At 47.5% G+C, this 20,397-nt stretch overlaps 1 non-coding gene across 1 annotated transcript; it reads left to right on the forward strand.

The window, feature by feature from the left end:
* The first annotated feature begins 746 nt into the window (after positions 1-746).
* On the forward strand, positions 747-910 carry LOC115869574. The gene has a single exon (XR_004046246.1). It is a non-coding gene; the product is annotated as a U1 spliceosomal RNA (small nuclear RNA).
* The last annotated feature ends 19,487 nt before the right edge of the window (positions 911-20,397 follow it).

Here is a 20,397-nt window from a genome sequence, read left to right on the forward strand (position 1 = left end):
CCCCCAAAGGGGTCGTGACCCACAGGTTGAGAACCACTGCTCTGGAGCCACCTGATTGAGGAGGGGGCGCTCCCACCTCTGGTGGTGCAGCGAGTTACGAGTTAGGCTGGTAACCGACAGGTCAGCAGTTCGAAACCACAAGCCACTCTGGAGGAGAAAGGTGAGGCTTTCTGCTCCCATAAACATTCACAGCCTCAGAAACTCACAAGGGACATTTCACCATCGATCATGGTGCTAGCTGTTAGTCCAGTTGTGAGGAATTTTCTTGTCTTTACAACGAGTTGCAATCAACACCAAAGACTCCAACTGTCCTACTCAATCAAACGTCACAGAGAATTGTACTCCACCCCACCCAGGCCAGCTAAGACCAACTGGGGAACCAGGACTTCCACACCCTTCCTTGAAGGCATGGGCACCCCTCTGGGGTTGGTCCAGCAGGCTGAGTATGGCCCCTGAGAAGGACCTCCCTTCTAGAGCGTCAGTAGAGACCGCACACAGCAAGCCTGGGTTTCCACTCTACTCCTGAAGTAACGGAGCTCCTCGCCTATGGGGAGCCCATGTGGAAGGTTGTCTTGGGTCCCCGAGCCTGGCTGCAGCGCTGAAATCACTGGGAAATCTTTTAAAAACTACTGACACCAAGTTCCCTGTCTCCGACCCCATCCAGGAGTCTTAATTTGTTTAGTCTAGGATGAGGGCCAAGTGTCAGTATTTTTAAAGCAATTTTAATGTCAAATTTAAAACTTACAATACTTACCTGGCAGGGGAGATGCCATGATCACGAAGGTGGTTTTCCCAGGGTGAGGCTCGTCCATTGCACTCCGGATGTGTTGACCCCTGCGGTTTCCTCAAATGTGGGAGGCTCGACTGCATAATTTGTGGTCGTGGGGGACTGCGTTCGCACTCTCCCCTGAAAAAAAAAAAAGAGGAAAAAAAACATACACAAAGATAAAGAGAAGCATAATGATGCCCCTTGAGAAAATGGCATGGAGGCCAGGGCTGACCAACTCTGCTTCACTTGGGAGAAGAAAACCCCCATCCTACACCAGCTCAGGGCTGATTGCCACAAAACCGAGAGCAGACATGCCCCACCCTCCATCCTCCCTTTGCCCCACTCTCACACCCACTGTTCCTCCCAAGAGGTTCATTCTACTTCTCTTCTGGGTTTGATCATTGGTTTCCACGGCTACACAGAGCCATTGCATAGGCAATACTTACAGGGGCTTATTAGGGAAGCTCACAGGTTACCATAAGCCATACTCAGAAAACATTGAGGATAGCTTTGAACCCACAGCAATGCCTCTCCTAAGCCAGCAGCGAAATCTGTCTCTGGTCTTTAGCCTCCCAGCTGCGGGGCTCCTTGGCCTTTGCCTTGTTCTGTGGATCAGCATACAGGCCTGCCTCCTGGCAGCGACTCAGTGTAGCTCCTCTGCTCTGTCTCAAGGTCTTCATGCTGTTGTCTCTGCACTTGCTCCCCTGGTGGCTCTCACTTCCTGCTTCTGAGATGGCTCTCTTATCCTCAGAGGAATGGCGAGACTGAGCAATCCCCAAGTTAGAGCGCTCTACACTTCATTGCATGGGCCCATGCAATCATTTGGAGGGAGTTGTAGAGAAATAGATAGAAGAGCCATATGGAGGCACTTTCACCACTCCCCTCATCCCCATCCATCATTCAGTTTCCATAATTACCACCATTTTTCTAATCCTGTTGTATCTGTATGTTAGATACCATTCTCACTGGTTGTTGCAGCTACAAGTATTTCGAAGCAAACCCCAGCTATAGTATCATTTGGATCAAATTATTCAGTATGTATCTTTAACAGAGGACTATATAGACACACATTCAATGTGTATAGACATACACACAGCATTGGTTTGACCTGGAACAAAATAAACACTTCTTTAATCAGACCTTCGAGTAACATTCCCATGCTCAAAGGTCTCCGGCTGATTAAAAGGTCTCTTCAAATGGTTTTACGTATTTGTTTATTTATTTGACTAACGATGATTCGTTTGCTTGCACCACAATTATTTATTTGAATCAGGTTCTAAACAAGATTCATGGGTTGTATTTGGGTAAAAATGTCTCTTGAAACACTTTAAATTTGTCATAGTTCCCCGTCCTTTTATTCTTTTCCCATTTATTTGTGGCGAAAGTCAGGTCATTTGTTTCTAGAATTTTCCATCTCTTCTTGATCTTTGCTTGATTGCTTCCTAATAGCAATGACCTTTGGAAAGTTTCCCAGGTGTATCAAATAGGCAGTGGTGGTTGAGAACCTTGGTTGAATCCACTCTTCGCATGTTAGAGCTCAGAAAACAGAGGCAGAGAGATTAGTGACCTCCTCCCCCTCCTCCAGATGCTTACTGTTTGAATGCTGTTCCCCTGATTCACAGTCTCCTGCTTTCCCCCAGGGTGCTTTGACTTGGGAACATACCTGCTGCGCATTCATTCACTGCCCCATTCAGTCGTTTGTTCACCTATTTCTTCAACAAGTACTTATCATGTGCTGGATTCTGGGCGAGGCACGGGGGAACAGCAGGGGTTGGGAAAGAGCAGCGGAGTGCTGCATTAACTAGAAGGAAGCTTCCCTTGGGTCACACATATCCTTTCTGACAGCTGGACCCGACTTTCCATAGTCTGGTCCCGTGCGGTCATCTCTGCTAAGGACCCCTCCCACTGGCCGCTCTCAGCTGCCGGCACTGCCTTCAAAGGTCGGGACTCGGCATTTCCGTGAGGTGGCACCCACATGGCTGACATGTTCAGCACGCGCTGCAAGAAGCTCATCTGGACCGTATTCATTATTTTGAGACAACAAAGCCAGGTCTTCGTTCAAAAGCAGTGGTGTCCCTACTCCTAGAAGAGATGCACACAAGCTTCTCACTCAACAAGGTTCCCCTCGCTCACCATGGGCTTTCCAGCTGAGAGAGTCTGAGCAAGATGCCTGCGTGCTTTGAATTCACCCCTGCCCAGCCCCTTACGACCTTTCCCTAATAAGGCTGCCCACACTCTGAGACAGAATTAGCCACGGGTGCGACCCGTGTGCCCTGCGTGTGGAATGTACGGCCGTAAGACGGACATCTATTTATATGGTTAGTGATAATGATGTTGATCTACTCCTTAATCATTTTGCTTACATCTTACCAAAAATAAAATAAAATAAAATAAAGGCGAGAGGGTGGGGTGGTGGCGGTCCTGTGGTTTTGGCAATGGTCCTGGCTTGAAGCAAACACGACAAGCGCTTCAGCGACCAACACTGCTGTTGGAAGCTGAAGCATGTGTTTCCACTTGGCTGAGCATCATATTTGCCATTTTGAAATCAAAGTAGTTAATGAGCGAGGACTAATCTGGAGGTGGTGGTGGTGGTGGTGGTGGTAGAAGGTCTTGAATTGGGCCAGGGACCCTGGACCTAGTTCTCTTTCCTTCTGAGAGTGGTGTTTTGCTGTGTTAGAGGTGCGTGCTCTTTCTGGTTCGTCCCAAACTAAACTGAGAAAGGAATGCACTTCCGTGCACACACAGCCCAGCTCGACCATCTCAGCAGGACAGGCGTGCAGAAAACAGTGGAGTGCCACAGGTGGAAACTCGGACCGAGCGGGGGAAAAGAAAGTCCCGTGTTACTGTCAATATGTGTGAAACCAGGGGTTGTCCGAGGTGGGAATTCCTCCCTCCCTTTCCTGGGGTCCTCTCCACCCTTCCAGGCACGGACGCTCCAGTTCGTCGGGATGGAAGAAGGTGTCCTGAGCCGTGGCCGTGCCAGTGGAGGGAGGCGATGAAGCGATGGGCTTTGAGAAACTGCCCGGGGACCCCTCTCGGGGTGAGCGCAGGGAGAAGGAGGGTGAGACGAGGTTGGAGGGCAGGGAGAGAGAGAAAGCACACGGACGGGCATTACCAAGGCCCTGGAAACATCTTCAGAAGGAGATGTCGGGAAGATTTTAAAGAAACTCCATGCAACCAGCGATTCTGGACACGTGATAACTATTTTTCCATTTCTTAGACAAGTGTTTTAGGAGGACTCGGGCCAAGGAAAATCTTTTATAATTCTGAGTTAGACAGAGAATCTCTGTTCACTCGGCCAGGTGGGCGATCTCCCAGAAGGAATTAATAAAACACACACACATGGATCTGAGTGTCAGTTCACTTGAGTTCCAATCGCAGCCGGAGATTAATTGGTGGTCTACAGGTTGAGTCCACCAGGTGGTCCACTAGAGCAAGAGGGGCCGTTCGACTCCCATCAAGAGTTACAGTGTCAGAAACCCACAGGAGCAGTTCGTTCTGTTCTGTTCACTGGGGTCACTAAGCATCAGAATAAACCCTGGGGCTTTAGGAGAATCCTGTGACTCCCTTTCTCTACCTGCAAAGTGAGGGAGTGGTGCCTAGCTGCAGGAAAGAAGATGAGGCTTTCTAATCCCATAAAGAGGTACTTTCTCAAACCCACAGGGTGTTAGTCTGGGTAGACTAGAGAAACAAATCCATGGACACACACACATGTGTATAGAAAGAGATTTATATACAAGAACAATTTAACATTGAGAAAACATCCCAGATCAAGTCCCTAAGTCCAAAATTAGCCTATATGTCTGATACCAATCTATAAAGTCCTCTTCAGACTCATGAAACACATGCAATGACGCCAAATGTAGAAGATCACAGGCCAGTGGGTGGAAAGTCTTTGGATCCAGTGTCATTGGAAACATCTCAGCACTGGCAGGGGTCTCTGCATGGCTTCTCCAGCACCCAGGGCTGCATCAGGGTGGTTTCATGCATCTTGTCAGTTGCTATGTCTCCCAGAGTGTGCGCAGAGAGTCTCCCACCTCTAAGGAGGAAATACTGGAATTCCCAGAATCCTTAGGGGAAGGCTGTGCCCACACAGAAACCTCATTAGCTATGACCTGATTGACAGGCTAGACTCTACCACTACACGCTAAATCCTTCAATTGACCATTATATACATACCACACACAGGGTCAGTTCTAATTGGTCCTGTAGGGTCACCTCTGGGTCCATCTGCCAAATTCCTACTCGGGCTTCAAGTCTTGCCCTGGTGAATCCTTTGGGTAGACTTTTCTGATTCTTCCGCATGGGCTGAAACATTCCCTCCTGTGTTCTTCCATGTCCTCTGAGCAGAGCGGGCATCTCTTTGCTCCGTGTCGGAGCCCATGAGCCCATTGCGGCAGACTTGTTTACCCATGCGTTTCCCTGGGCCTGGGGCTTCCGCTGTGCACATGTCTCATTAGTTTTTACCTTGCCTGTGCCTCATAAATGTTTCTGAGCTTAAATGATGTTGGTGTTCGGTACCATTGAGTCAGTTCCAGCTTAGCGTGACCCTGCGAACAGCAGAAGGAAACCCTGTCTGCTCCTGTGTCATCGTCACAATGGTTCGTATGTTCGAGTCCAGTGTTGCAGGACCGTGCCAGTCCATCTTGTCCAGGGCCTGCCTCCGTGTTGCTGCCTTTACTTACACAGTGGGATGGCCCTCTCCAGGAACTGGGCTCTCCTGAAAACATGTCCAAAGCCTGTGAAATGAAGTCTCGTCATCCTTGCCTCCAAGGAACATCCTGGCTGTACCTCTCCCAAGACAGATTTGTTGGTTCTTTTGGCAGTCGCTGGTATTTTTCAATATTCTTTGCCAGCACCATAATGCAAATGCATCGGTTTTCCTGGGGTCTTCCTCTGTGAATGACCATCTTTCACATGCAGATGAGGCGGTTGGAAATACCATGCTTGAGTCTGGCTCAACTTAGTCCTCAAACGAACCTCCCTGCTTTTCAAAACTTTAAAGAGGTCTTGTGCAGCAGATGTGCCCAATGCAATGGGTCAGTCGATCTCTTGAAGGCTGCTTCCATAAGCCTCGATTGCGGATCCAAGCAAGACAAAATTCTTGACAAGTTCCGTCTTCTCGTTGTTTATCGTGATGTTACCCGTTGATTCCGTTATGAGGGTTTTGGTCCTCTTGATATTGCTCTGTAATCCCTATAGAAGGCTGCAGTCCTTGATCTTCATCAACAAGTGCTCCAAATCTTCCTCCCTGCCAGCAAGCAAGGTGGTGTCACCTGCACATCGCACACAGGTTGCTTGTAAACCTGCTTCCAATCCTGATGCTGCATTTTCTTCTTCGTTTAATCCTGTATCCCTAATTAGCTGCTTAGCATACAGATTGAACAATCTACACGGTGAGAGGATATCTAATGCTAATGCACACCATTTCTGATTTTAAACCAGGCAGTATACTCTTATTCTAGTCACATAACTGCCTCTCAATCTGTGTACATGTTCTGCACAAGCACAATAAAGTGTTCTGGAATTCTCATTCTTCTCAAAGCTATCTGTAGTTTGTTATGATCCACGCAGTCAAATGCCTTTGCACAGTCAATCGAACACAAGTAAGAATCTTCTGGTATTCTTTGCTTTCAGCCAAGATCCATACAACACCAGCAATGATATCCCTTGTTCCATGTTCTCTTCTGAATCCAGCCTGAACTTCTGGCAGCTCCTTGCTAATGAGCTGCTGCAAATGTTATCGGATGATTGTCAGCAAAATTGAACTTGCATGTGCTATTAATGATCTTGTTCTGTTGGGTCACCTTTCTTTGGAATGGGTACAGATATGGATCTCTTTGAGTCAAATGGCCTGGTCTTCCACACTTCCTGGCATAGACAAGCGCGCTTCCAGTGCTTCATCAGCTTGCTGAGACATTTCAGTTGGTATCCCATCAATTCCTGGAACCTTGTTTTTGGCTAATGTTCTATGCATAGCTTGGATTTCTTCCTTCAGTATCACTGGTTCTTGCTGATAGACTATCTCCTGAAATAGTGGAATGTCAACTAGTTCTTTTTGATACAAGAAGACTGTGTATTCTTTCCATCTTCTTTTGATGCTTCCTGAATTATAGTATTAGATAATCTTTCAATTTATAGGTGTTTACAAGGAAAATTTTAGATTATTAGAGCCTTGGAAGTCAATAACAACCCCTTCTAGCTAGCCTGCTGCCATTTTTTTCAATTCTTATTCATAGAGAGTGACCCTCTAGGCCAGAGTAGACCTGCTCCTTAGGAACAGTTTCTGAGTCTGTGCATCTTTACAGGAGCAGACAGCCTCATCTTTCTCCCTTGGGCACACCATTGGTGCTAAATAAATATGTTTGATGACTGAATACTTGAATGAGCACTCTCAGGAATAGCTTTGACATGAAGTGAATAACGAGCATAGCTTGATCCAATTATTGGGTTGAAACCCCAACTTTCTTAAAAAGTTTTTTTTTTGAATTTTTATTGACATATCTTACTCATTCCAATATATTCTTTCCCTTCCCATACAGTTCTGTTGTTCGATCCCATCAGATGGGGCTGTACAATCATCAATGCTATCAACTCCCCCAAACCCCAACTTTCTGAGTAGCATCTGCAGAACTGACAACTGAGGCTGAGCATGTGCAGTGACAAACTAATCTACTGTTTCAGGTGGCTGAGTAACTAAGAGCTCACACAAGGAACATGGTACTGCGACTCGGAAAAGAGGCCGGTCAGTACACCATTCATTTGGTATACTGAGAGATCAATGAGAAAGCTGTCTCCACAGCTTCATTTTCTTCTTGAGCCTTTGCTGCTTCAATGAAACCCAGAGCAGTTTCATGCCTTAATGTCAATGGCTAATCTTTCCACACAAACACCAAAAAAAAAAGAAAAGAAAAGAAAACAATCTTCCAATTGTCTATGAAGACAAATCCATTGTCGTGATTCTCTGTTTTGGTTTTCTTACTTAGTTACTTGCACCTAGCATGATGGTTTTTCTCAACTGCAAGGTGATGAGGTTTCTGACCATGAGAAAGGAGTTTTTACGACCTACAGATATGAATCTTGGAAAGCTATCCTAAACCACAGAGGAAATGCTTCAACAATGACAGATTCTCTCCCCACCCCCTTTTTTAAGGGCCTAACATAGCTTTTCGGTGATTCTTATTTCCCACTGAATGTCATTTAAGTGGAGGTTCCAGATAACCTTTTGTTGCCAGCTCTCATTCAACTCATCTCTTCCTGCCAGCACCTCGTCCTTGAAGGGGAGTCTCCAAATTTGGGGGTGGGTTTGCTATCGTCTTGCTTTGGGATGGAGACCTTGTCTGCAGCCCCTCTTTTCTTACGTTTCTTTTACTTCAAAAAGCTAGTCCTTGAAAGGAATAAACGAGTCAACCCAATGTGGGTCTTACATATTTTCCTAATTGCTTCTGTATGTCTTTCTGGAAAGTTGGGTCCTATTTTTGAGGAAAAACAGTCACAGGAGTTACTGACAGATATAGTCCATCTGGAGAAGCATATGGCGGCCACTGCGTTGTAGACATGGCAGGGGCTGGTGACTGGACTCTAGTTTTTCAGATGAGCAAACGGAGGCCTCTTAAGGGCTTGGTTGAGGAAATACCAAATCATGCCCGAATCAGGCTTATAAGTCTACTTGTCAACTACCAGTGCAGTGCAGTGGACCTGCTCATAATTCTAATCACTGGGCCCCTGAGAGGTTGTTGGCTCAAGTCCACCCGGGGACACCTCGGAAGAGAAGTCTGGTGGTCTACTATTGGGAAATCAGCCACTGGAAAACCTACAGAGAATGCTCTTTTCAAAAATCACCAACATACATCCAATCAGTCAACAATGACTTTAAAACACAGACAAGAATGTAAAGGGGAGGGAAACTAGATGGCTGGCATTGCACAACCAGAAGGTAAATAATGAGACTATTCAAGCATTATGAAGATTGTAACCAATGTCATGCAGACCATTTGTATAGGAATTACGGAATGGGTTCCTAAACTGCTGTGTAAGTCTTCACGAAAAACACAGTAAAGTATATTTAGAAGATGAAGAGAGAATGAGAGAGAGAGAGAGAGATAAAGAGAGAGAGAGACTCACCCTATGGAGCATAGCTCAGCTCTAATGCACATGAGGTTTTCTTGACTCAGAATTGGCTCCCAGACTCCACTTTTGATCACGATTCTGAAGGGAGGCATTGGTTTAGGACAATGTCAGCCTGGGGAACATTCTGCACCAAACACGCTGTGAGATAATAAATCTCTCTGATAAGCACGTGCACTGATTGGTGGCAAGAAATGGAGATGCAGCAACACAGCAATGAGGCTAGCCTTGGCAGAGCACCTGCACCAAAGAACTAACATGAATCATAAGGACCCCTCCAGCCCTGCCCCTGAATCCATCATCAATTAAAGAAAAAAAAAAAAGACTCACACTCCAAATGTTATAAATCATAGAAAAATAACTAAATAAATCAATCATAAAGTTGACAGGGAATGCTAGGAATGACAGAAACTTGGAAATAGATGCAAGGTATGGTAAACATTCCCACATTAGGCCTGAAGACATATGTTTCATGACAATAAAACCCAAATGCAGCCAGGGGCCATCCAGTCGATTCCAACTCATGGTAAAGGGTTCACAAAGGTTAGGACAGGAGGATGGACCAATCGGCCTCAAAGCTGTTCCCGGTAAGAGAGGGCATTGTTGGGAGGCATCCGCACCAGACATGGAAGGTGGGATCGATGGTAAGGACCGTCTAGAAGGTGCAGTCAGTTGGGCACACTGAACTGTTTCCTAGATGGGGCGTACTTGTCTGTGTCTCTAGATGACCTATCTCAGCTGTCCTAAGAGGTGGCCCTATCGGAAAGTGGAATAATGGACAAGTCAGTAATATCTTTCAGAATCAATAGTGCATGTAACTTCAATCCAGCTACACTCTAAAGAATGTATCCCAAAGATACTCACAAATATGACCCACATATATACCGATGGTGTATTGCAATGCCACTTAGGCAATTGTAGAATTAGCCTGTTGTGATTAGTTGCTGTCCAGGTGGCCCAGGGTGTGTCGAATAGAACTGCCCCATGGGGTTTTGCAAGGCCTTGAGAGAGAAGGCTTGTCACTCTCTGCATGCACTCAAACGGCCAACCGTTGGACTTATAGTGAAACACCACTCAGAGCCTTTCAGAAATAACCCAACTATCCATTAACCGGGGATCCTGGTGGCATAACCCTGGTTGCCGAGTGGGCTGTTAACTGCAAGGTCAGCATTTTGAAATCAGCAGCTGCTCCATGGGAGAAATGTAAGGCTCTCTGCTTCTGTAAAGATTTATAGCCACAGCAACGCAAAAGAACAGTTCTCCTCTATCCTATAGGGTTGGTACGGTCAGAATACACTCATGGCAGTGGGTGAGAGGTCAAATAAGGATATAGGAGAGAATGGTGAGGAGGCATGGAGGAGCTGATATGCAGAAGAGCAGATACTATTTATGTCTCGGGAGCAAATGCATAAGTTAATAAATGGAATAAATGATTTCCAGAAGGATACACAAAGACCCAAATCCCTGGTTACATTGAAGTGTGGGATAGAAACAACATTAGCACAACAACAACACTACCATGGAACTTCCAGATGGGGTCCTTGGATGCTGCAGTTAATGCACTCGGATCCTTGTTCATAGGAAAGCCCAGAGGTGCCTTGGAAGACAGCCTCATGGGCAATTTCCACAAACCAACCTTTGAAAATCCAGTGGAGCACAGTTCTACTCTGACACACATGGAGTTGCCATGGGCCAGGGTCTACTTGATGGCCACTGGTTTAAAAAGCCCCAAACACTTTAAATAGAGCTGATGCATTTCATTTGATGTACCTTACCTAAGTTAAGTAACTTAATGATCACATTAATTCTCTAAATGAGGCATTAATTCCCATTTCTAGGTGAAGAAATGGAGGTACAGGGAGTTTAAATAAGTCACTTGTCTATTCACAACCAAATTCGGTGCCACCAGTTGATGCCAACTCATAGCAACCTTTAGGATAAGGGAGAACTTCCCCTCTGAGTTTCTGTGACTGTAACTCTTCACAGGAGTAGAAAACCCATCTTTCTCCTGAGGAGCAGCTGGTGACTTTGAACTGCTGACTTTGAAGCCAATGTAACCACTAAGCCACTGGGGTTCTATAGCTACCCATGAGTTAAGTGAGAGAGCTGGGTTGGGACCCAGGAAGATTGATTATGGAGTCCTTGCTCTTAATTGCTACACTATGAAATTTGCTTTTCATTGTGTATTGTTTAACAGTCTAGAACTTTCTAGTATCATTCATAATTTTAATTTTTTTATTAGAACAAGAGAGAGGAATACGCCTAACATCAATGGTTGACTACTCACCCTGTCTTATCATTAGAAGAACCCTGGAGGGGGTCTGAAGAGACAGTACAGGAAGTGAGGTGGCTGCAAAAGGAGTCAGGGGGTGCCTGCAATGTTTGTTCAGGATGTACTGGAGGACCAGGGAGAGGCATACAAGGGGGTACCCCAAAAAACACCGGGGATTTTTTTTTCAAAGCTTTGTATTTACATTTTTTACAAAACAACCTGATCACCTGCAAAGTACTCTCCATTACTCTTAATGCATGTGTCAAATCTGTGGTTCCATTCTTGGAAACAGTTTTCAAACTCATCTGTTTGGACGGCTGACAGCAGCGCCCTCGGTTTTTCTTCACCGCTTCTACGTCGTCAAATCACGTCCTTTCATGTCCCTCTGCATCGGCAGACACAAAGCGAAGTGACACAGAGCAAGGTTAGTTGAGTCAGGTGTGTGGGGCAAGCGAGGCACGCTGTTTTTTGCCCCAAACTGGCGTACCAAGATGGCTGCATGAGCAGGTTCATTGCCATGGTGGTAAAACCAGTCCCCCGTCTGCCACAAATCAGGCCTTTTGGGTCACACACTGTTAAACAATCTTTTCAGAACCTCAGAATAGAAAGCTTGATTAACAATCTGACCTGAGGGAACTAACTCCACATGCATCCCCTCTCATATCACATCTGCTTTTTTTCTTGGGGGGGCGGGGTGCCCCTCATATATTGGGACCAGGGTAGGTAGGACATTACTCCTCTTTAGTCTGAATTCTTTTTTTCTGATTACCTCAACACATTTCAACTCATAGCCAACCCAAGTAGAATTGCCAAGGCTAGCATCTTTATAGCAGCAAATGTGTTAGGCAGGGTTCGCTAGAGAAATAAAACCAGGACACTTATAAGTATATATGTAATGAAGAGTGAAGGAAATCCAAGCCAAAGGGGACTACTGGCTCATGTTGATCACAACTTTCTCTCTCCTGAGACCAGAACAATTAAATGATGCCTGGCTACCAACACTGACCATCCTGACCCGGGACACAACCGCTGGTCCCAGTTCGAATGGGAGAAAAATATAGAAAACAACTCAGCTTCACAGAAAACGACCAGACCTGCTGGACTGATAGAAACTAGAGGAACTCCTGAGACTCTCAGCCCTTTCACCTGCAATGGAAGCCACTGGCCAATGAAATAAACAATCACACCTGCTCTTGCAAACAATCACCCACACGAGACCAAACTGCCCAGATGTACCAGTAGCAAAGCAGAAGAGGCCAGGAGGGCCTGGATCAGCGGTTCTCAACCTGTGGGTCACAACCCCTTTGGGGGTCGAACGGCCCTTTCACAGGGGTCACCTGATTCATAACAGTAGCCAAATGACAGTGATGAAGTAGCAATGAAAATAATTTTATGGTTGGGGGTCACCACCACATGAGGGGCTGTGTGAAAGGGTGGCGGCATGAGGAAGGCTGAGAACCGCTGGCCTGGATGGACAGAAAAGGGGTCAGCAGGGGCTGCCGGGGGTCGGGGATGGTTAGAGTGCTGAGACCCTGCAGCATTGCAGTAATCAGTGTCACGGAACAAGCTGAGTCCGATTCGTTGAGGAGTCCGATTTGCTGTATGAATGTTAATCTGAAAGCGAATTAAACATTTAAAGCATGTTGTGCCTTCCTTAGCGGATTTCAAATACTCAGGACTCCTTTGTCATGTTTTTAAGACATATCCTCCACCCCCCTCTCTCTCTCTGTCAAGTGGTGGAAGAATTTGACCTATGCGAAGCAGTGGTTCTGAGAAGTTCACCCCCAGAGAGGTTTCTGGACCTGCAGGAGTAGGACAAGTCATGAACCAGGTACAACGAGGCCCGGCTGTCAGGACTCCAGAGATGAGGATTCTCGGGCCGGGTGCCACAAACTGAACGACTTGGTCACACATACTGCTCCGTGCCAGGAACGAGGAGCCCAGATAAGGAGCATGGCTTCTCCCTGGCTGCCTGCGGTCGACGGTTTAGTGGATCACTGAGGCCTGGCGGCTTCGAACTGCTGGGCTTATGGCCTTCAGCCCTATGTGTCGTCCACATGCCACCAGGGTTCCAGGAGGAAGGGTCTGCAACCTAATCACCTAAGAACACAGTAAAAGCTACGAGAATAAAACGAGAGCGTGGCCTCGCGCTTGGGGCTTCTTTGTGAGGTGGTGCAGATGTCTTGCCCGGGCAGAGGAGGGTGGCGGCACCACATTGTGACGATACTAAATACCATGGACCGATACACTCCAAAACAGCTGTAAGGTGACCAGATCTTAACATTGGTAACGCGGGACACCATCGATAAAACTCATATCCTGGCGAAATAGCCACATGGCAGCTGAAAACCGTATCCCCTAGCTTGTCGTGCATTCTTTCCAAAAACCGGAACTTTTTTAAAACGCCGCCGCGGGACGCGGGAAAAATTGTTCAAAAGCAGGACTGTCTCGCCAAAAGCAGGACGTCTGGCCACCTTAAGTTAGCAGTGAATTTAACATTATGTGACTAGTACAGAAAAACCCCCTCCCCCCAAAACAACAAAAGGACAACCTGGGGAAGGTGAGTCAAGGCTGGGTCAGGAGCTTCCCAGGGTCACCAAGGACCCAGCCCTGTGCTTCTCCTTTCTCGGGGCAGGATGTGGCTGCGGCCCTCCAGGCTACCCAGAGGTCCAGCGTGTCTCCACCTCTGGACTGCAGGAAGAAGCCGGAAGACAGAGGCGGTACCTCCAGCCTCTCCTCTATCCTCCCCTGCATCACTGGTCAGAACACATGACGTCGTTGCAAAGGAAACTGGGAAACTCTCTCATAAGGTGCACTGCCATCCTTCACCCCATTGGATGCTAGCTTCCAGATCTTGGGCACAGTCTTTGCTCCATTCCCCGGGCTGTGCAAGGTATTTGCTGGCTTGGAGCTGGATAATGGCACGGTCTCAGAGGAAATGGACAAGGAGGACAAGCCGGAAGCATACACAAATGCCACTGAACACAGAAATGCCGAAGGCAGCCGTGTGGCGGGGCTTGTGACGCCCCTTTGTCCTATTCGTGGGCCTGTATGTTTTTAGAACCTTTAGTCTTCCTGGTTCCTTTTGACCCACTTCACACGTCCCCAATCTTGCTTTTGTTTTGTTTTTTCATGCACTCATTCAGGAAGCCTTACCCAAACAAGGCTGTGTATAAATAAATAAACACAACTTGGACCACTCTTCCTCTGGCGAAACCAGGAGAGAAGAGGAAAAGCAACGAGAGAAAAAGCAGGTAGAGGACGGGAAGGGAGTGAGGGGCAGCAGGAGGAGAGTCTTATCGCGGGGAGGGGTGTCCGTGATGCTTTTCAAGTGTGTCCATCTAGGCGGGTCACCAGGAAGTCATAAAACCTCCATTCGGATGCTCAGCATTTCCTTCCAGTCAGCTGGGAAGACATCAAACAGTTGCCAAAGAGTCGCTGTCAGCCGACATCGCCTCGATGGCAGTGAGTTTGGTTTGGGACTTTTTAAGGAGTTGCTGACAAATAAAGCCAAGGTGCTCACAGGCAGTTGCTATTACCAAAGGAAATGTGTTCCTTCTCGCTTCCCTGTGACCAGTGGCTGTGTCTGGGAGAAAAGGGTCACACTTTAGGAAGGAAGCAGATTAGATCCGTGTGAGTTGTGATAGAAAGGGTCCAGCCCATCCCAGCTCAGGCAACCATGAGGCTCCCCGTCTCGTCTCCTCCCTGATGGCGACTTGAGAGAGACCATCCCAACACGTGGTTGGTGCTCAGGAGAACTCCATAGATCAATAAGAAGTCAGCGAACAGTCTTTGCATTCAAAGAAAGTTTCAGAAAGCAGAACCGCTCACGTGACCACTACGCACGCTAGCCATTGACCTTGCTTTCCGCAGTGCCACAGCATGAAGCTCTGCAAACAGGGATCTGGTTTGGGCTCCACCACACATTGGGCACCGCGAGTTGGGACTCTTGCTCTCAGCCGGGGGTGTCCACTAGAGGGGAAGACGCCTAGGCTGTCACCGAACTGCAACCAAACAGGATACAAAGAATCATGAGAAAGCGTGAGTTGGCCTCGAGTAGGCTCTGACTCATAGCAACCTCGCTGTGTTCGCCCGGGATGACTAGAGAAACAAATTCATAGACACGCATATGTGTATAAGAAAGAACTTTATATACAAGTGCAGTTGAATCTTGAGAAAACATCCCAGCCCAGTCCAGATCAAGTCCGTAAGTCTGATATCAGCCCCTATGTCCGATACCAATCTGTAAAGTCCTCTTCAGACTCACATGCAGGATGATCACAGGCCAGTGGGTGGAAAGTCTTGTGGATGCAGTGGTGTTGTAAGCATCTCAGCACTGGCAGGGGTCTCACATGGCTCTTTCAGCTCCAGGGCTCTAACGTAGCTCCATGTGTCTTGTCCATAGGAATGTCTCGCAGGGAGAGGGTATGTGTCCCTCCTCCAGTGATCTATTTATCTCCTTTGCACCTCCAAATGAGGTCATCAAGCTGCGACCTGATTGACAGGCTAAACGCTATCCCTTCACTCTTAAATCTCAAATTTAAAACAGATGCTGTAACCACCACCCTCATATACAGAACAATGAAGCACTGAGCTGACCTTCATGGTCATGATCGTGGGTGTGGTTGAATGAGTGTGAGCACTGAGTCTTATGGGTATTTTCCAACCTGGGGTGGAGTGATGGGGCTCATTTCCCAGGATGGCATCAGACAATATTCTGTTAGGATCCAGAGAATTTTCATTGCCCATGAAAGTGGCTGCCAGGCCTTTCTTCCTGTTATTGTGATTATGCCATCAAGCCAGCACCAACCTATAAGGACCCTACGCACGACTGAAACCTGCTCATGCAGGGCAGAGCTGTCCGCATCGCAGCAGCATGCAAGGTACCGCGGGACAACAAGCTGACACATGGGCCACAGCAGAGGGAATCTGCCCCTGTACACACCTCCTGGCTTCCCTCCAGACTCTGGTGGGCCGACCCCTCCCAGGAGAGCGGCAAGCCCACCTGGGCCCTTTTGTGCAACTATCAAGAGGCACACTGTCTCCTGGCCACTGCTCCCTCTGTGCCAGGCCGCTGGATGTGGCTAGTGCAGGGTGGGCTGGATGTCAGCCCACATCCTTCATCTCAGTGGAGCATGCTTGTAGCATGTACAGCCCACACAGCCTTACGTCTACCTTGCCGTCTACCGACTTCCACACATCTCACCTGACACAGGCTGGGATGATCCCCACCCATCCTGCGCTCTCCACAGCTTATCCTGGGATGCAGGGCAGCCGGCTGTTGTTCCCAGGAACCGCTGAACTGGTCTCTGGCTCACAGGAACCCCTACGCCCAACAGAACCGAAAGAAGCTGGGTCCGGTGCCATTCCTGTGATGCACTGTGGATTGGGCTTTCGTGATTTTCCTTGGCTGGTTTCCGGATGTGGATTTCCAGGCTGTTCTGCACAGTCTTTCTTAGAGGAAACCAAAAACTCCAAGCTCGCTGTGCCAACGTGTTGACTTCGACTCACGGGAACCCTCCACGATAGGGGAGAAAGGCCCCTCCGGGGTTTTAAGACTCTCAACTCTTTACTCGAGGAGAAAGCCTCATTCTTCTCTTGTGGAGAAGCTGGGGGTTTCAAACTGCCGACCTTGAGGTTAGCAGCCCAGCTCCTAACCACTGCGCACTACCAGGGCTTCTCTTCTGGGATCTGCTCATCATCGTCGCAGCACATAGGTCTCCACTGACAGGCAGGTGGTGGCTGCTTACATTTAATCCAAGTTCAACAGCAGAGCAGGATTCGCGGGGCAAGAAAGCAAATGAACAAATGAAACTCTACTCTTGGGCTGCCTTTAGGAAGCTCTCACCTCAGCATTGTACTCAGGGAAGGCCGTGTGATACAGGTCTTTGGGGGCCTCTCTAATCAGGGTCCAAACTTAGCATGATATTAAACCACAGGTTCTGAGACGCCCAGTCAGGGAGGGAAGGGATTCATGCTCCTCACAAGTGCTGGCACTGACAAAGGGACCTCCAGTGTCTATCGGGAAACCCTATCTACCAGCACACCTTCTATGGTGTCCGCATCTGCTCTGAGGCCTTTTGTCCAGTAAACCCCCCGAGGAGTCCCATATCCAGCCTCAGCGGAGAAAGTCCAGCGAGAAACCCAAGCAGGAAGAGGGTGACAGGTGCCCTAATGGAAGGCATGGCCCAGGGGCCTCTGAAGGGCCCTTGGAAACATGGTAGAGGAAGAGGCAGTGGATCCCAGAGGATTCAGGGGCTTGGGTCGCTTCTGGCTTGGTTGTGTTGGCTCCTAGGCCTTGGAAAGCTACTTAAGGACCCCAGGCCTCACGTTGCCCCCTTAACAGCTTTCCTGTCAGGACTGATGTGTGCGGTGCCCTTGGAAGGGAGCCTGACACAGAGTAGGCTCTGGGGACATGGCTGCAGGAAGGTGGGAAGGAGGCAGTGTCCTGCAGGTTGGGTGGGTCAAGCCACACCCAGTCGCTCCTCCTGTGGAACAGTTTTTATTTGAAAAGAGCTTCCCATGAATTTGGCTTCAAAGTGAAACTTTCTGGCAATCTTTCTGATGCGGTAAGGAGCTTGTTTATCTAGTTAGAAGGGATCCACAGGCAAGATTTGCTTTAATAAACAGAGAGATTTGTAAGGATTTTGTTTTTTGGCGGGGGGAGGGCTTGGGTTTGCTTTGTTTGGGCGCAAAGTATTACTGTTACATACGCTGCAGAGAAGCAAATAATGGACCCAAGGAGTCTGATGTGAAAACTTCAGCCTCAAAGTTTCTGTTTCATGGAATGGCTTTCTGAAACCAATTTTAATTTCAAACACCACTTCACAAAAGAGCTTGAGTGGAACTCGAACACCTGCAAGCACGAGGGACAGGGTACCTGGGGTACAGAGGCAGCGTAACGAAATAGTGTCAGAGCTGTTCTCTAGAACAATGTTTCCTGCATTCTGGTCCCGACTGCCTCACTGCAGCTGTGTGCTCAAACTACTTCACCTCTCCAAGCCTCTGTCTCAAATAGTGGAAATGTCATTTAAATGATAATAGCAAAATCTTACACACAGCTTGTGATTTGCCTGGAATAGGTCAATGGGTTAAAATGCTCATCATAGGCAACCGCCATCCATTGGTAACCTTATCATAGTAGTAATACATGAAATTACGATGAAAACAAATGTAAGAAATAAAACAAAACACAGTGCTCACTCCACCTGCACCTTACAGTAGAAAAGTGTTGAGCAGACTGTGCTACACTAACAAAACCTTCTGTGTTGGTTGGTTGACTAGAGAAACGAATTCATAGATACTCCTATGTGCTTAAGGAAGAACTTTATATATAAAACAGCAATTATACATTGAGAAAACATCCCAGCCCAGTCCAGATCAAGTCCACAAGTATAATTTTAGACCATATGTCCATATGTCCAATACCAGTCCATAAATTCCTCTTCGGATTCATGCAACACATGCAATGACACTGAATGTGGGAAGATCACATGCCAGTGGGTGGAAAGTCCCGTGGATCCAGTGGCAGTAGAAGTATCTTAGCGCTGCGTGGTTTTCCTTGTGGCTCTTCCAACTCCAGGACTCGGGTTCCATCAGCACAGTTCCATGGGCTTGTCAACAGCAACGTCTCACAGGGAGATAGTGTGTCCAGCCTCCAGGGAGGATGACCGGAGTTCCCAGAATCCTCAAGAGAAGGCCATGCCCACACAGAGGCTTCATTGGCTATGGCCAGATGGACAGACTAGACTCCACCCCTTTTCAAGTTGACAGGAGATGATGTAACTGCCACACCTTCCAAACCTCAATGGCTTAGGAGACAGAGAGAAAGTAAATCATGACATATTCATGGTGCATCAGGGGTCCAGGGAGTTTTAAAAATGTGCTGGTTTTCAAATGCTTCTACCCAGAAGTGGTATGCTTTCTGCCAGTATTTTACCAGCCTGAACAAGTCCCATGGTCACGGGAAACTTCAGTGCAGTGCAGGCTTAACATTTTCCCCATTCCCAGAATAGAGGGGAACCAGATCTTGGACGGCCACAATGAGAAGCATCCATCCAAAAGCCCACATTCAGCTCCCCCTGGGACTCACCCAAGCAGTTTGTGCAGCTCAACAGGAGAGTAAGACGTCACTCTCCTATTTAGACAAAGATACAAGTCTTCACAAATGACTCTCTTAAGGCTCTTCCCATTTTTTGCTCTACATTTTCTTGTAAAAATTTTTAAAAAATCATTTTATTGGGGCTCACACAATTCTCATCACAATCCATACATCCATCCATTGTGTGTCAAGCACATTTGTACATTTGTTGCCCTCATCATTCTCAATACATCTGCTTTCTACTTGAGCCCTTGATATCAACTCCTCACTTTTCCCCCTCCCTCCCCACTACTCCCTCCCTCATTTATAAATTATTTATAAATTATTATTGTTTTGTCATCTCTTACACTGTCCAACATCTCGCTTCACCCACTGTTCTGTTGTCTATCCCCGTGGGAGAAGGTTATATGTAAATCCTTGTAATCAGTTCCCCCTTTCTACCACACCTTCCAACTACCCTCCAGGTATCGCCACTCTCACCACTGGTCCTGAAGGGTTCATCTGTCCTGGATTCCCTGTGTTTCCAATTCATGTCTGTACCACTGTACATGCTCTGGTCTAGCCAGATTTGTAAGGTAGAATTGGGATCATGATAGTGGTAGGGAGGAAGCAATTAAGAGATAGAGGAAAGTTGTATGTCTCATCGTTGCTACCCTGCACTGGCTCGTCTCCTCCCTGAGACCCTTTTCCAAGGGGATGTCCAGTTGCCTACAGACAGATCTTGGGTCCCCAATCTGCACTGCCCCTCCTTCACAATTATATGATTTTTTTGTTCTTTGATGTCTGATATCTGATCCCTTCGACACTTCGTGATCACACAGGCTGGTGTACTTATTCCATGTGGGGTTTGTTGCTTCTTGGCTAGATGGCCGCTTGTTTACCTTCAAGCATTTAAGACCCCATGAAATAGTTTATTGTGCCAGCCTGTCTGATAAACACAAGTGGAATTAACTGAAGGGCAGAGAGATAAATGGCTTGGTGAGTCTCGCCTTTCTTATCTCTCGCTCTTTGATCATCGGACCAGTGTGCGGCTGTCTTGCTTGTCCTGTGCCTCAATTTAAAGGCTACACTACCTGTGGGACACCTAGCCTGTGAACCGTGTCGCTGTAAGTTGAGGTCCTTTTAAGA

This window comes from Echinops telfairi, unplaced genomic scaffold (genome assembly GCF_000313985.2).
Source record: "Echinops telfairi isolate 266 unplaced genomic scaffold, ASM31398v2 ScPeMD7_31;HRSCAF=116, whole genome shotgun sequence".
NCBI classification, from domain to species: domain Eukaryota; kingdom Metazoa; phylum Chordata; class Mammalia; order Afrosoricida; family Tenrecidae; genus Echinops; species Echinops telfairi.